Source organism: Malaclemys terrapin, chromosome 8, assembly GCF_027887155.1.
Source record: "Malaclemys terrapin pileata isolate rMalTer1 chromosome 8, rMalTer1.hap1, whole genome shotgun sequence".
NCBI lineage: Eukaryota > Metazoa > Chordata > Testudines > Emydidae > Malaclemys > Malaclemys terrapin.
In genome coordinates, this window is record NC_071512.1 from 90,629,611 (window position 1) to 90,645,922 (window position 16,312).

At 43.6% G+C, this 16,312-nt stretch overlaps 1 protein-coding gene across 3 annotated transcripts in view; it reads left to right on the forward strand.

Annotated features, from left to right (window-relative positions):
- Positions 1–442: 442 nt before the first annotated feature.
- Positions 443–16,312, forward strand: part of GNG12 (G protein subunit gamma 12) — a 62,812-nt gene continuing 46,942 nt past the window's right edge. The window contains exons 1-2 of one of the 3 annotated variants that reach the window (XM_054037758.1): positions 443–749; positions 9,389–9,457. The gene's annotated coding sequence lies outside the window, so the exon portion shown is untranslated. Of the gene's footprint in view, positions 750–1,305; positions 1,407–9,388; positions 9,458–16,312 lie in introns of those variants that run through there. The other 2 variants (XM_054037757.1, XM_054037759.1) reach the window with 2 other exon arrangements.

Sequence of the window (16,312 nt, forward strand, 5' to 3'; positions counted from 1 at the left end):
AGAGTGTTGCTCAGGGCCGCCGGGGGGGGGGCAAGTGGGGCAATTTGCTCCAGGCCCCGCAGGGGCCCCCACGAGAATATAGTATTCTATAGTATTGCAACTTTTTTTTAATGGAAGGGGCCCCCAAAATTGCTTTGCCCCAGCCCCCCGAATCCTCTGGGCAGCCCTGGTGATGCTTTGGCACTGCGGCTGTGTGGGGGCGTGGGAGGGTATGCCCTGGCAGGGGGGGTAGGAGACTTTGGGACGGGGGGCACAATGTGAGGGTGGGGAAGGGGATGACCCCATGGGGCGATCCCTGACACTGGGGCGATGTGAAGGAGTGGGGAAAGTGCCGTGTGACGCCGGGGGTATGACGCCGTGATGGGTGGGTGGGATTCCTTGGCCCGGGGGCAGTGCGAGGCTGTGGTGGGGGGCGGTGTGAGCGGTAGGATCTCTGGTACTGGGGCGGTGTGAGGCGGCGGGCAGCGCAGTGTCACCCGGTGACGCTCCCACCCCAGGCTGCCCCAGGGGACCAGCAGGCAGAGCCCCGCCCCCTTGGGCGAGGGGCACAGAGAGGGCGTCCCCCTGCCTGGCTCGGGCGCCGGCAAACTCTGGGTCCTGTGGCGGGCGGGAGAGCTCCGGGCCCGGCCTCCCCCGCCCGGGGCCAGGCGGAGCCAGCAGCGGGAGGAGGAGCGGGTGAGAGGTCGGCCAGCTCCGGTCGCCCACAGAGGCTGAGTCCCGGGCAGAGAGGGCGGCGGCGGCGCCCGGCGGTGAGTGCGGCGGCCCGGCGGGGCGGGGGGGGGGCAGCCCCCGCGCCCGCACGCGCTGGGGGGAAATCGCGGCTGGCGGCGCCCAGCAGAACAGTGGCCCGTGTGGCCGCTCTCCGCTGTGGCCCTCCCCGGCGTGCCTGGCTCCTCGGGTGTGGTGACTCCTGAGACCCCGCACCTCCCTCCCGGCCCCACCACTTCTCTGCTGAGGCTGGCCCTGGGGGAAGGTGACTCCTGAGACCCCCAGCGTGGCTGGCCTTGGGGGAGAGCCGAGGTGACTCCTGAGACACCCGCCCACACATACATACACACACACACACACACACGCCTGTCCGCCCGGGCGTGGCTGGCAGTGGGAGAGCGAGGGGTGATATTCACATGCTCCTCCAGTGTGGTTAGCACAGGGCAAATGGTGATTGAACTCCTCTCCCTGCGTGGAGTGTGCGCCTGCTTATATGCGTGCCAGAGTTGGAAGTGGTGGCAGGGTTCTGGGAGTGACTTATTACAGGAACTTCCCAGCAGGTGTGGAAATAGCACCTACCCTGGCTGGCTAGTCTAGTTTTCCACTTGCTGCTACCCCTTCAGCCTCTTCCTTAGATTTGAATCAACCCTGCTCAAACACCTTCTGCCCCATCTTGGTGATACTGCTAAATGTATCAGGTAATAATCTTTGTATCAGAGGGGGTCGCCATGTTAGTCTGTATCCACAAAAACAACGAGGAGTCCGGTGGCACCTTAAGGTGCCTCCGAATTCTTCGTTGTCTTTGTAATAGTCCTTGATACTGTTACAAATAGGAAAAGGAAATAATTGTTCCCATCAAGGACCAAGATATGACAGGACTTAAAACTATGGTAGAACACATTGTCTAGGGATTGTCTGGTGATAGTTGCCACTTTATTACTGAATATTTACTATTTTTCCCCAGGTGAATAGACTGGCAAAACTAGTCTTAAGGGAAATGTGGTAACAGAAAGAAAGAAGGGAGTTAATTAACGTGTCCTGTCATGTTTAGTGTTTGCCTGTTTGGCTTGTTTGCTGCTGGGAAGGAAACATGCAACTTGTTGAAAATTCCATCTGTTTCTAAACTCTATCATCTTTCTTCTCATCCTTATTACCTCTTTATCCCCTATGCCCCATGCTGCTTTTGAGGACAGAATGTTTACATTCACTAGTGTAATGACAGTTGTTTCAGAGGCTGGTATACTGCCTACAGAGAATCTTTTAGCTGATGTCAAAAAGTGTATTTGTTTTAAGAAAGAGTTTGGCTCTGCCTTTAACGTGTATTAAACCTTCGAAATATTGCACATCGTCTTATGCTTGTGGGTAGCAGTCTCTAGTGTTTCAGTTGCAGAAGTGAATGGATAAATCAGATAATGACAGATCTAAATCAGCAAACATTTTAGTTAGCAAGTTTGTGTTTTTTTTAACTTCCCCCACAAATTTCATTAAAACAATTTTGCATTAAAGCCACATATATTTAGACTGATTTTATTTAATTTCAGTTAGTTACATATCCCTACTAAAAACCTCACTCATTTATTAAAAAAATACACTGAGTATGTAGCTATAAAAGTTCTTATTAAACAAAAACATATTTGGAATAAGTATCCTTGTCCATCCATTGTGAATACTGATTAATTTTTATTCAGTATGTCTTTATAGTGTTTGTTAGTGATCTGAGCATGAGGCTGGAGTCAGAAACTGCTGCAATCTAATCCTAGCGTTGACACTGATTTGCTGTATGGCCATGAACAAATCACTTAAAGCTGTGTGTCATTTTCCACATCTGTAAAAGTGGGAATCACAAAATTCCACAAAGGAAAGTTTGTGTTGATTAAGGCCCCTATTTGTGTGGGCAGACAAGGACTTCATTGGGGCTCTATGCTGGTTGAGTAGTCTGTCTTCATGCAACAAGTTGCAGATTGGGTCTAATTAGTGCATTGAAGTAGAAACATGTTATATTATTAACATTATTAATCAAAATGTGTCTCACCAAAACTTGTCTTATATATATAATTCATTTTAGTCATTCTTAAACTGCAATATCGTATGCCAGGCTAATATTCATGATGTTTTTAATGAGAGAAATTCTTAACATCCATCTAGATGATGTTTGAATTATATTTTTAGCATTATGTATAGAATAATATTTAAAGTGATTTGTCACATTTTCCCCAATATTGCAATTAATTTAGAGCTAATCATAATAGGTTATTAGCTTGTATTTATGCTAATTGTAGATTAGCTTGAAATAAAACTCCATGAGTAAGTGACCAGTACTGTATAGTAGTAGTATTTTGTGCTGGTCCAACACAAACTAAATGAGATTAAAGGATTAGTATACAGTTAATGACTTCTAAATCCCCTATTTCATCTCTTCCCTCCCCCTGCATTGTATATATTAGAGCAATTTGGGAGCTCTTTAATCAAGTGATAAAGTGTCAGAATACATTTCATGAATTGCTTTCCCTTAGAAATTAAGTAGTGCAATAAAGCAATCTTATCTGGATAATTATAAAGCTAATCAAGGTACATGCATTTAGTAATGAAACACTTCAAAATTGTTTTGAGACTTCTAACTTCAACTCTTTTTTTTAGGATACATTGCTGTCTCAGAAGTATACATACTTTAATTCTATTTTAATCTTTTAGCACAGATACTGAGTTATACAAATATACATTTCAGCTACTTGTTTCATTTTAAATAACGTGTATAATTCAAACCTGTAATTATGTAGTAACTAATTCTGTGGATACTAAAGGTCTGAATTCTTGGGCCCTGATCCTGCAAAAGCTCAGGACCTTGGAGCCCCATAAACAATGTGTCTGTGGCTCTAAGAGTACAACCTGTGGAATATCTTGGGTGCTGGCTCCACAGCAGGCGTATGTGTTCTTGGGATATTGGGTCTGTCTTGGAAGATATTAAACAACGTAAGTTTTACAAAAGGCAGTAGCTCAGTTGCTGTACAGGCAAAGCTCCCCAACTCCTGATTCTTGGTCTGTTGGTTAGGCCCTGCAGTGGAAGCAAACCAATAGGAATTATTCCAGCAGCCTGGTTCTAATGAACTGACCTACTCTATCCCATAATACAAGAACAAACACAGACTAAATGAAATTGACAAATTTTAAAATGAATAAAAAGTACTTTTTATGCAATATAAAATTAACTTGTGAAATTCGCTGCCACTGAAATAAGCAAGTAATTTAAGGATTAGAGCCATCTAGAAATGAAATTAGCATCTGCATTTATAAAATAAAGAATAAAAATGACAATCAGCCCTCTTGCTTTAGTGTATAAAGGACCAATGGCCTGAACCTGCTTAAACTGAAATCAATAATAAAATGTATTAACTTCAATGAGAGCAAGGAGCAGGATCTTTCCCCATATCCTGAGTTGGGCTGAGGACTTGCAATTCCCAGTGAAACCAAACTGGCAGGTTGTTTGGTGTCTCTCTGGATTTGGTCCAGTTTTATTACTGCTGGACTCGGGCAGCTTTTTTCCCTCAATGTGGTGATATTGCATGGACTAGACCTAATCTCTCTAAGGACTTGTCTACACATGAAAATTAATCCAGAATAATTTAGGAATTTAAAGTGGATTAACTATCCATGTGAGGACACTCCTAACTCTATATGTGGATGATTTTATTCTAGAATAAATCAGAAATAGCTATACTGGAATAACTCCCTATGTAGACAAGTCCTAGCCTGAGTAGCATAATGGTATTTCAGATGAACCACAGGATAATTCTGCAACTGATGTGGCAATTCCTCTGTTCCTAACTATAAACCAGTGTGTACATGTGACTGGATGTGTAAATCAGTGGGGGAAGGTTTGTTTGATAAGTGAACATTTTTAGTGTCTGGCTTCCAAGGATTAATAAGAACGATCAGTGAGTTTAAAAGAGGATTAATGAAAATTACCTCGAGTGACTTTCAATAGTAGTAGTAGTAGTAGTTGTGTGTGTGTGTGTGTGTGTGTGTATATATATATATATATATATATATATATATATATATATATATATATAAAAATGAATGAGGGTTTCAGGATTTATTTTTTTCCCACAGAAGAGCAACTTTGTTAGTTGGAGGGGACAGTGTAGTTTCTTTCCTAAGTGTGAACAAATTGCTTTGTTTCATGATGACAGTTGGAAACGAAATGGCAAATTTAGGCAGCCCACTTACAAACTTCGGGGTATAAAATTCTCACTGGAAAAACAATATCAAGAAAGTGGTGAAGGGAAGCAATGCTTATAGACTGCTGTTATGGTCTGTCTTTCCATGTCTGCCTCTGCTTTCCTCTATAATAGGCAGATTTCCCCCCCCTCCGTTTTGGATGTGCAGAAGATCCAGAATGCAGTGGAACCCTGTGCAGTCTGCAGTGCCTACTTGTTGCACTTACAGCTCTTTGGGGCTGTATGCTTTCTAGTGCAGGGGTAGGTTTTAAAGATGGGAGAGACAGGTGGACTCATAAATGTTTGGCTCCACCTGTCAAACTTGCTAATAGGGATGCTTCATCTTTGAGGCTGCAAAGTCTTGGCTGTGGAGCACTTCCCATTTTAACCCTGTGGAAGGACTACTCTTCCTGATCATTGTGGACATGCCCAGTTTGGCATGCACACCCATTGGCTGAGCAGTGCCATATGTACTTACTAAAAATGGCAAACTGCGAGAGAGGGAATGTTGCAGGTTCCAGTGCCTCTTCGCTCCATTGTTTACCGAAGACCTCATCTTTGCTTTCAATATATTGTATTAAATCCAGTATGAAACTAATATAATTGTTACATGAATCACTGAATTTTCTTTGTGGATCAGCAGATTTCTCCATCTTGTTTTGTCTTCCAAATGTATAGTCACCACCAACCTGTATCTGTTGAGTGTCTTGCTAAACCAGGGGCACTGGAACACTTTTTACAGTGGGGGTGCTGAAAGCCAGTGGTCCCCAAACTTTTTACTTTGCACCTCCCTTACCCCGTCCGTGCCCTCTCTCCCCAGAGCTGGGGCCAGGACTGGGCCGTGGCTCCGGGAGGGTGGGGGGACGCGGACAGGGTAAGGGGCCTGAGGCTGGGACCACAGCTGGGGCTGGGGCCCTGCACAAAACCTGGGATGCTGCAGCAAGCCCCGTACCCTTAGTTCCCGTGCCTATTGGCTGAAGTGGCCTCTCCCTGGGTTTGGTAATCTGTGAATGGTTTCATTATTCACATTAAAAGGGGGAATTGTAGGATCATCCACAATCACAGTGGGAAAGGAAACACGGTGACAGTTATTGTTTGGTGGGAATAGAGTCTCTCTAGATCTGCTATTGAAAAATCCAGAGTTCTTGAAAATTGTAAAATGTCCTAACATTTCAATGTATATGTGCACAGCTGCTCATTTCACATGATAGGCACATATGACTTAGTCCTAAGTAATTACTTTTTCACCACCATGACAATTATTTGTATTATAATAGTGTCTAGGGGCCCCAATTGAAATCAGTGCTCCATGGTGCTAGGTGCTGTATCTACACCTAGTAATAGATTGCATTTAGGGCTGGGTGAACATTTTTGGCAAATGGTAAATTTGCTAAAAACTGCAGTTTCAGCTGAGTAAAAAATTGAGGATTTTTTTTCTTTAAAGTCAAATTGACAGAATTTTTTTTTTTTTTTTTAATGTTGAGTTAAATTGACCTGAATGATTTCTCCCTTCCCCTCCCCCACCCATTTTCGTGAGGGGAAAAAATGAAAACAAAGCAATTTAGTTTGAAAACTAACACCATTTTTTTTGGATTTTTCAGTTCAGCCATTGAACCAAAAAAATATTATTTAGTCTGCTCTAATCATGTTCTAATGTAATAGATATTTGCTTAGGCTATGTCTACACTACACAGCTTTTAATGACATGGCTGTGTCGCTACAGCCGTGCCGCTAAAAGTTGTGCAGTGTAGCTGCTGTTTGTCAGCAGGAGAGAGCGCTCTTGCCGATTTAAACAAAAAAACCCAAAACAAAACAAAAACTCCAACAAGCGACATTTGTGTTTTCGGCAGGAGAGTGCTCCTGCTGACAATGCACTGTTCACACTGGCATTTGTCACAGCAAAACTTTTGTCTTTTTTTGGGGTGGGGGAAATGGCGTTTTAACCCTCTGAAAGACACAAGTTTTGTAGTTCAATTGCCAGTGTAGACATAACCTTAGTAACATTACATCAATAGGTGATGATATTGTGTCCCTTGGACACAACACCACATATTTCTGCATGTTCCAGGCAGGAATAATAAGTTTAGAAAGGGGACTGTGGAGAGCTGCTGGTAGTCAGAACACAATTGTGCTACTTTGGTAGTGTATACTACTAGTATGCAATGTATGTGTAGGTCAAGAATTTTGTCCCTGCTATTTAGACGTCAGCTTGGCTGCTGTGCAATAGAAAGCAAATTTGTTCTGTTTATACCATCTTTCTTTCCATCCCTTTTCCATATTTTTTAAAACTTGCAGTACAAACATTTCACTTTGACATGATTTAGTTTTAGTCATAAACTTGTTCGTAGCATTATTTTTTTCACTCTGCTTAATGTACAACTGTTCTGTCATACAACATCTGGTAAAAGTTGACAGTTAAAGTGAAGGGTGAGATCCTTGGATGTTTGGAAAATGTAAAACTGAATTTTATCTTGGTGGGTAATGTTTATAGAAAGCCCATTCATTCATATGGGCTGGTATTTAAACATTGACTTCACAGATGCAGAGACTAGTATTTTCAGTTCCTTGCTGAATCGGCCTGTTGCTGTTTGTGACCCACCCTTGTTAAACAGGGAGTTGTAACATGTTAAATGAAGTCCTGCTGGATCTTGCATTCTTAATAGATAGTTATCTGTGAATGCTCATGCAGGTAGGTGTTCTTAGGAAAACAATGTCTGGAACAACTTTTCTCACTTACATGGGTGGAGATTGGGCAGTTTGTATTGAGGCTCAAAGGCAACTGTAAATTTCATTTAACTATTTGAGATTAAATACTCAATGTAATGCAAAATAGCAAAGGTGAGTTTTTCTATTCCTAGTGTTGATATAGGATTAACTACAAACAATAAACCTTAATTAGCCTTTCACTGCTAGAAACTCTACGGAGATGGGGTGGGGGGCCCAATTATTATGGTTCTAGAGGAATTGATTTCCTCCAAGCCAGATTCTGATACCTTCACTCCTGCTGAGTAGCACCTTGCTCCGCAAGTCGTCTGATTGAATTGAACAGAACTGCTTGCAGAGTAAATTACTACTCAACATGAGTGAGGGTGTCAGAATCAGGCGCGAATGAGGAAATACTAAAAAGGTTAAATCAGGGGTCGGCAACCTCTGGCACACGGCTCGCCAGGGTAAGCACCCTGGCGGGCTGGGCCAGTTTGTTTACCTGCCGCGTCGGCAGGTTTGGCCGATTGCGTCTCCCACTGGCCGCGGTTCGCCATCCCAGGCCAATGGGGGCGGTGGGAAGCCGCGGCCAGCACATCCCTCGCCGCTTCCCGCAGCCCCCATTGGCCTGGGATGGTGAACCGCGATCAGTGGGAGCCGCGATCGGCTGAACCTGCCGATGCGGCAGGTAAACAAACTGGCCCGGCCCGCCAGAGTGCTTACCCTGGTGAGCAGAGGTTGCCGGCCCCTGGGTTAAATGTAGGTCTTGGCTAAGCGGCAGCTTAGGGGATGTGGAGTCATAACTATCTGCAAGTATTTGAAGGATGTCAATACCAAGGAGGGAAAAGAATTGTTTATTATCATTCAAGGGGCTATAATTAGGAGTAATTGGGTATCATTAGAAAGGGAAAATGCAGCCTGAATATCAGGTGGAATTTTATGACCATGAGACTTGTTGCTATATAGAATAGTCATCCAGTGGGAGTGGTAGAAAGCCCAGTTTACAATTAAATTGAACAAAACCAGAAGAAAATGTATTGTGCAATGCATAAGTGTTCTTGTGGGGAAGTATAAAAGTTATATCATCTAGTCTTACTCAATGACTCTTTCTAATTTGGTCCAGGTTGACCTTCATCTTTGTGCTTTAATAAAATGGTGGGAGCTAATTGCTTATAAATGAACACTAGTCCACTTCCACCATCCCACATCAATTACATATTCATCTGAGAAGCCAAAAGTGCTTTTCTGGGAGGGTGTGTTATTTTATGAGTATTTTTTGTGTGTGGTTAAGGCACAGAACTGTGCACCTCTTTGCATCTCAGTTTCCTCTCCTGCAAATGAGACCTCGCTAACTCAAAGGAGTGTAGTGCGGCTTGGTTCAGTGATATTCATAGTGCATTGAGGTTCCTGGGTGGAAGTCTCTCTAAAAGTGTAAAGAGTATCCTATCTATTTCTTCCTGGAGGTAACTTTTTTCTTTTTTTTAAAGGAACACTGTCAATATCTATAGACTTAAAGATCTAGCAATTTAAAAACATTCACTCCCATCAGAACCTCCTGGTGTCTTACATATAATCACATTTCTTTTAAAAAGTATAAAAATTCTTTGGGTCCACAGCGTCCAAAACAGCCCCCATTTTTTGCTGTGCCCAGTGTTCCCTGCATGAAATAATATAAGACTTGTATGTTATCTTTCATCAAAAGATCTCAACGTGCACTAAGTTTGTGAGGTGTATAAGTTTTATTTTTGTCTGATTTAAAGGTGGAGAAGCTGAGAGATGGGGAAGCTTTGATTTGACCACAAGGTCACCCAGTGAGTTGCAGAGCCAAGGTTAGAATCCAAAATTACTCTGTTCTTTGCCAAAATAGGCGATGCTCCCTTCCTACACAGCACACCGTTGCTGCATATTTATATTTAAAGGGTTGGATCATCTAAAAGTGTTGGTTGGCCTGCAACATCTAGATAAATAGAAGCTGGGAGGCGAGCAATGGTGCAGGGATTGGTTTCCAAAGTACTGTGTACTGTAGCTAATAGCTGAGTCGGAGGGAGAAGGTGACTTGGTGGATAGTTTTTTTTTTTTTTTTTTTTTCCCCTGTTTAAATAGTTTCTTCTTTATTGTAGGATCTGGGGGTGGGTGGGTCAGCCCTCCCCCACCTCTGAGGGTGGGGGGCCAGCAGGTCGGTCATGGCATGCACGCCTGGAGTGTCGTCTGTCACCAGAAGGGGGGAGCGGAAGCTGAGACACACACAGCCACGACAGCAAGGGAAGGGGGGCCCGGACTCCTGGGTTCTTCACGCCCCTCCAGAGGGAGCTCAGCTCTTCTGCAGGCCAGAAGCCTGTAGGCATTGGTGGGAGACAAAACACTGCAGGCCATATCCTGTGAACAAGTTAAATGGAGGCACTATTAGTTGGCAGGTAGTGTTTACAGGATCTTATCCTAATGTGGAACAAACTATCATTTATTTATTTCCCGTTCATGACATCTTGCCTTGCAATCCTAGGCAGGAGACCATCAATCGAATTAGATGTTAGAAATTTTCTTTTTTGCCAAATGCCTATTTGTTTTTAATAGCAGACAGGAATTCAGTCATTTAAATCAATTGTAAATTTTATATTTAAAAATTAAATGCACTGTAGGAAGTCTCCAGAAATGTTTTCCGTAAACTGCCTATCCCTAATAGGATATGTTTAGATTTCTGTTCTGTGTAGTTATGTTTTCATGCTTAAATTTTCTTAACAGTTGGTTGAATATACAGTTACATGCTATTTGAACTGTCTGTGTTTATGAATTTAAATCCTTAAAACTGGCTTGTTGCTTTAAGTCATTAATCATTTCAATAAGTAATGAAGCTTTTCAGGAAGAAAATTTCCATTCTGTATTTTTTTTTTAAAGTCAAGTTTACATAAACAGGAATTCACAATGTATTAGACTTCAGTGTCTCAGTGGAATAAATTAAATTCTATTGCAGAGCAATCCATATCAGTTTGAATTGAAAGAATAAGCATTTGTGGAAGATGATCTTTTGCCATGATATTGTGTATGTTTTTAGGATGTTTGCAAAGAAACTTTAGCTATAGTAAGTGTGGCAGGTATTTTATGTCTCTTAACTTCCCAAACATAACTATGTTAACTGCGATTGACAGCCCTAATAAATATATAGACTGAATTCATATGCGTAAACTTACCTTGTACGTATGTATATGAATTTTTGTTATAAAATTTCACATATACAACAGCAGTTCAATAATTTGCATTAATGATTGGGAAGACCATTGCAAATCCCTGAATTTTATGAATCAGGAAAGGAACAAATGATATAAAGGAAGACTAATGCTAAAGACACAATGTGCTTTATTCATTTATTTTGACAATTATAGTTTAAGGTGCATCTACACAGAAAAATAAATAAAACACTGCCGCAAGTCTCAGAGCCCTAGCATGAATATCTACACTGCTATTTTTAGCCCTGTGACCCTGAGTCAGTTGACTCGAACTCTGAGGGTAGTTCTGACTGCAGCTAGACACCTGCGGCTGGCCTGTGCCAGCTGGCTCGTACTCGTGAGGATCGGGCTCGGGCTGTTTAATTGTGGTGTAGATGTTCAGGCTTGGGCTTTCAAGCTTTGCAAGGTCCTAGAGCCCAGCCTGAGCCAGAATCACACCGCAATTAAACAACTTTTTAGCCTGAGCCACATGCGCCTAAGTCAGCTGGCATGGGCCAGCAGCGGGTTTTTAATTGCAATGTAGACATATCCTGAGACTTTGCACCACAGGTATTTTGCAGCATAGACATACCTCTAACGTACCATTTTAAAATGGTAGTGCAGTATAGTTCTTAAAGATAATAAAGATTTAGCAAAATAAGAATTCACTTAATCTCTTTATTATAGGGCTTGAACATTTAACCTTTAAGCTAGGAGATATTAGGTAAGTCTAGCCAGGGTGAAAAATACGCTGCTAAACACCCTGCAACTAATATCAGTCAACTCTCTATTTAAAACATTAAAAAAAAAAAATGAAAAAAAAAAACCTTGCTCTGTCCCTCTTGCTTTTGTTATGCCTGCTTTCCTTTCCTGTCTTGATGGCACTTTTTCTTTCTTTAAGTTGGTCTCTTCCTTAAAACTGCCAACAAGATTGATACAAGCTTGTCTTCACTAGAATATTTGGTTGTACCAGGATACAACCTTGAGGAGCCTAGGCATGATTTTGCTGTCAGTGTAGATGAGGACAAGTAGTGTTTAACACTTGACTCACAATCAAGCGACAATTTTAAGCATTGTTTGCCCCCATTGTTAATGAATGCAAAGTCAAATTTACCATTGCAGTGTTGCCTGCTCTATTATTTGAGTCTTGTGATATTTGGTGTTTTTCTTTAAGCTACAGCTGCTTCAACTAAAGGTATGTCTACTATGGCAGAGTAACATCACTGGCAGTTATAGCGCTGCTCAGAGAGCGCCGAAGAGAAACCGCTGTTGTGTGTTCACACTATCAGCTCCCTGCGCAATAGCATGTTCACACTTGCGGCCCTTGCAGTGATATTCAGAGCAGTGCACTCCGGGCAGCTGTCCCGCATAGCACCTCTTCCTCTTCTGCCGCTAAGAGTTGTGGGAAAGTGGAGGGAGTCGCGGGGCATCCTGGGTCCTGTCCCAGTACCCCGTGATCCATTGCTTCGCATCCCAGCAATCCCTGTGCTTATGTCCGCATTTGATGCCATCTTTCAATGGTTTGTGTACTGTGCGCTCTGCCTCTTTGGTCTGCAAGAATGGATCCCACGCTGCTGACCAATATGCTGCTCGCTTTCACTAACACTTCATGAGTGGCAGTGGAATTATTCCTTAAACTACAAAGGCAAGAGGAGTTTGACATTGATCTTGCCACGCATAGTATCTATGACACGAGATTGCTTGTGGCATTCACGGAGGAGCTGACCACAGTGGAATGCCGCTTTTGGGCTCGGGAAACAAGCACTGAGTGGTGGGATCACATTGTGATGCACGTCTGGGATGACAAGCAGTGGCTGCGGAACTTTCGGATGAGGAAAGCCACATTCATGGGATTGTGTTGTGAGCTCGCTACAGCCTTGTGGCACAAGTACACAAGAATGAGAGCTGCCCTGCCATTGGAGAAGCATGTGACGATTGCACAGTAGAAGCGGACTACTCCAGACTGCTATCGATTGGTCGCTAACCAGTGCAGAGTGGGAAAGTCGACTGATGGACTTGTGTTGATAGAAGTGTGCAGGGCCATTAATCGCATCCTGCTCTGAAAGACCGTGACTCTGGGCAACATGTGTGACATTGTGCACAAATGGGCTTCCCTAACCGCAGAGGGGTGATAGATGGCACACATATTCCAATTCTGGCACCAGACCACCTAGCTACAGACTACATTAATCGGAAGGGGTATTTCTCTATGGTTCTCCAGACGCTTGTGGATTACCGTGGGCGTTTCACGGACATTTACGCAAGCTGGTCCGGAAAGGTGCATGATGCACGCATCTTTTGTAACACTGGCCTGTTCAGGAAGCTTCAAGCAGGGACTTTCTTCCTGGACCCAAAGATCACTGTAGGGGAAGTCAAAATGCCCATTGTGATCCTGGGAGACCTCGCCTACCCGTTAATGCCATGGCTTATGAAGCCAGGCATGGGGAACCTTGACAGCAGCAAGGAGTGATTCAACAACAGGCTGAGCAAGTGCAGAATGACTGAGTGTGCTTTTGGACATTTAAAGGCCCGCTGGCGCTGTCTATGACGATACTCCTATGCTTATAGCCGTGTACTGTACGCTCCATAATATTTGTGAAGGGAAGGGTGAAAGTTTCACTCAGGGCTGGACCACTGAGGCTCAGCACCTGGAGCCTGAATTTGAACAGCCAGAGACCAGGGCTACTAGAGGGATGCCTTGAGGCAGCAATTTTAAGCTGAAAGCCACTAATATTTGTTGCTGTGCTTGGGATGTTAGGAGGTGATTGTGATTGGTGCAGACAATGCACTATGAAGGTTTAAGAAAATTGCCTGTTGCTTTGCAGGGGTCTTTTTGCTTTCAATTAAGGGACTAAAGATTGCTTTCAAACCAAAACAATTCTTTTATTTAAAAAACAACAACCAGAGGAGAGAGACAAACAAAAAAACATATCAGCACTGTGGATGATATGCGGGGGAGGGAGAGTCCCAGGAGGAGGTGAGGCCCTGGGACGGTTAAAGATTTGTGTTTGTCCAGGAATCATATCCAACATTGTCCTTTGGAGTACAGTGCAGCGGTTACTGTACTTCAGCAGGGCCAAACTGCAGAGGGATGGGTGTTGAGTGCAGTGGATAGTGGGAGTCTGCAGGGACTGGACTGTGACGGGGCAGGAGTGGAATGCAGCGGGTACAGAGTGGAGCCAGGAGGTTGATAAGAGTGTGTTGGCGGTGTCTGGGGGGTGCATGGGAAAGAATTGTGCGACAGTGGCTGCAGAGGGGGCCGGACATGGAGCTGCTCGGTTTGCAGTGCTAGTAGTGCTTGGAACATGTCCGCTTGGCGCTCCATAATATTTAAGAGCCGCTCCGTGGCTTCATTCTGGCGAGCTCCGTTCTCCTTTCGGTCCCTCTTCTTGCTGTCCTGCTACTCCTTCAATTCCTGTTTTTTGGCTGCAGCATCATCATGACATCACACAGAAAGTCCTCTTTAGTTCTTCGTGTCCGCTTTATAATTCTGCGCAGCTGTTCAGCCAGCAATAAAGAGGGAGGCTGGGCTCCCGAGATCATATTTGTGAAGCCAAAATGCAACATTTTACAGAAGCAGTATTGTTTGAATCAGTGGTCTGTGTGTTGCAGTGATTTAAAACACTGCCACTATTCACATACCTGTCACTAACTGGCTGATCCCAGGCAAGCACACATGAGCCACAAGACCCCCAAAATGGTGAATAACCGCAGGGGAAATCAGTGTTCCAGAACCATATGTACACTGGGCATGTGGCCTTTGGGGAGAGCCAGCACTGTAGGGGAGGCCTTATAATCCTTACTGTCCCCACATTTTCCAAAGGCTGTGTTCATTATGGAAGATATCTCTTTGCTGAGGGTGAGCAGGGAATCAAGGGAGGGTCTTCTCCAAGGCTGAGGCGTCCACCCTGGCCCTTTTTTTGCAGGTCGCCTATGTGCAGTGACGGCAGAGGGGCGCGGGGAAGTTAAATCATGTGGTGGTTTTAAACAAGTAAAACAAAACAAAAAAAACCTTTTAGTCACTAGAAACTTGGGCTGGTTTTGAACTGCTGACTTAAAGGCAAAAAGTTTTGTGCACCATTAATCAATTCCTCAGTCAATCCCTTTTAATTCATTTTAAGTTAAAATTTTCACCTGTGATGTGAAACACGACAGACATACTTTCCATTTAATTGTTCTCACTGTTTCTCTTTCCCATTTACTTTATATATTCCTTTCTTTCTTTTTCTGTTTGTGTTCTCTACCTCCTTCCCTATATTTTCTGTTCCACTCTTCCCCGTCTCCAAAATAATCTCTGTGCTCTACTTCTCTTTTCTTTCTTATCCCATTAATCTATACCATCTACAATCATCCCATGTACTCAATCATCAACCTCTTTTATGCAAAGGACTTTCAAAATGTAGCAGAACACCAAACAGCACAACAGCGCGAGGACTAAACTGAGGGGTGAGGGGCTATTATCCAGGGACAAAGCTCAGGTGAGAAGCCAAGGGTAGTTAGATTCATACCAAGGTGCTATCCCTGAGTCCTCTGAACAGAATCCTGTTCTGTAGCTTCTGACTAGCAAGTGTTGAATAAATAGATTCAAAACCCTTCCCCATGCACAAACCTGGCTGCTGAAAAAAGAGAAAATGCTTATATTCGTATTTTCCCCCTTCCACTTACTCCAGAAGTTCCTGGGTACAACATAGGTGGAGGGAAATAAAGAGAAATCTCTTCTTCCTCTCTGACTGCATTTTTAAGTCCTTCTTGCCAGTGAATAGATCCAGTGTCTGTCTCTGCTATTGCTCATAGCCTTCTTCAGCAGCAGCAGCAGCAGCATGAAATTCACTGCGTTGGGTAAAGGAGTCTTTTGTTCCCATTTTCCGTTTTACTCCTGCTAAGTTTTTGTTTGTTTTTTGTTTTAAACCAGTTCCCCTTCCACTTATTTGTAATGAAACACTCTCTCGTTATGGGAAGGTGGTTTCTGCCATTAGGATGATCCAGTTGGCTGTCAGTCTGGGCATGAGGCATGTCATGTCATTCTGATGCCAGGCTAATGTGGTTTAAAATAACCCTGACGAGCCCTTTAAACCTGGTTCTGAAGTACCATATTGATGGGATGTGGGGCAGCAATTTGGCTAATACAGACATGCAAGTAACAGAGCAAGATAAATATTGGATTATATGATGTTTGCCACCACTTACAGTATTTAATGTTTGTGTGGTGAGCCAGGTCATTTGAGGGTATCTTGCCCATGTACCACTACATCTGGGGACACGGTAAGAATATGGGGCCCAAAAATAGAAGGGAGGAGGCTGGAGCATTACAGGGACAACAGAAGTCCATGCCTGCACCTCTGGGATCTGCATTGCCTCATAGGCCTAATGATGTGCTGTTCAGGGGCCAGCTCCCTGTTGTGACCTGATAGTTTTTGCTTGATAGGAAACAAGTCCCAGACACTGAGGAGTGCCCCTTTGTGAAACAAACAGCTACAAATCCTG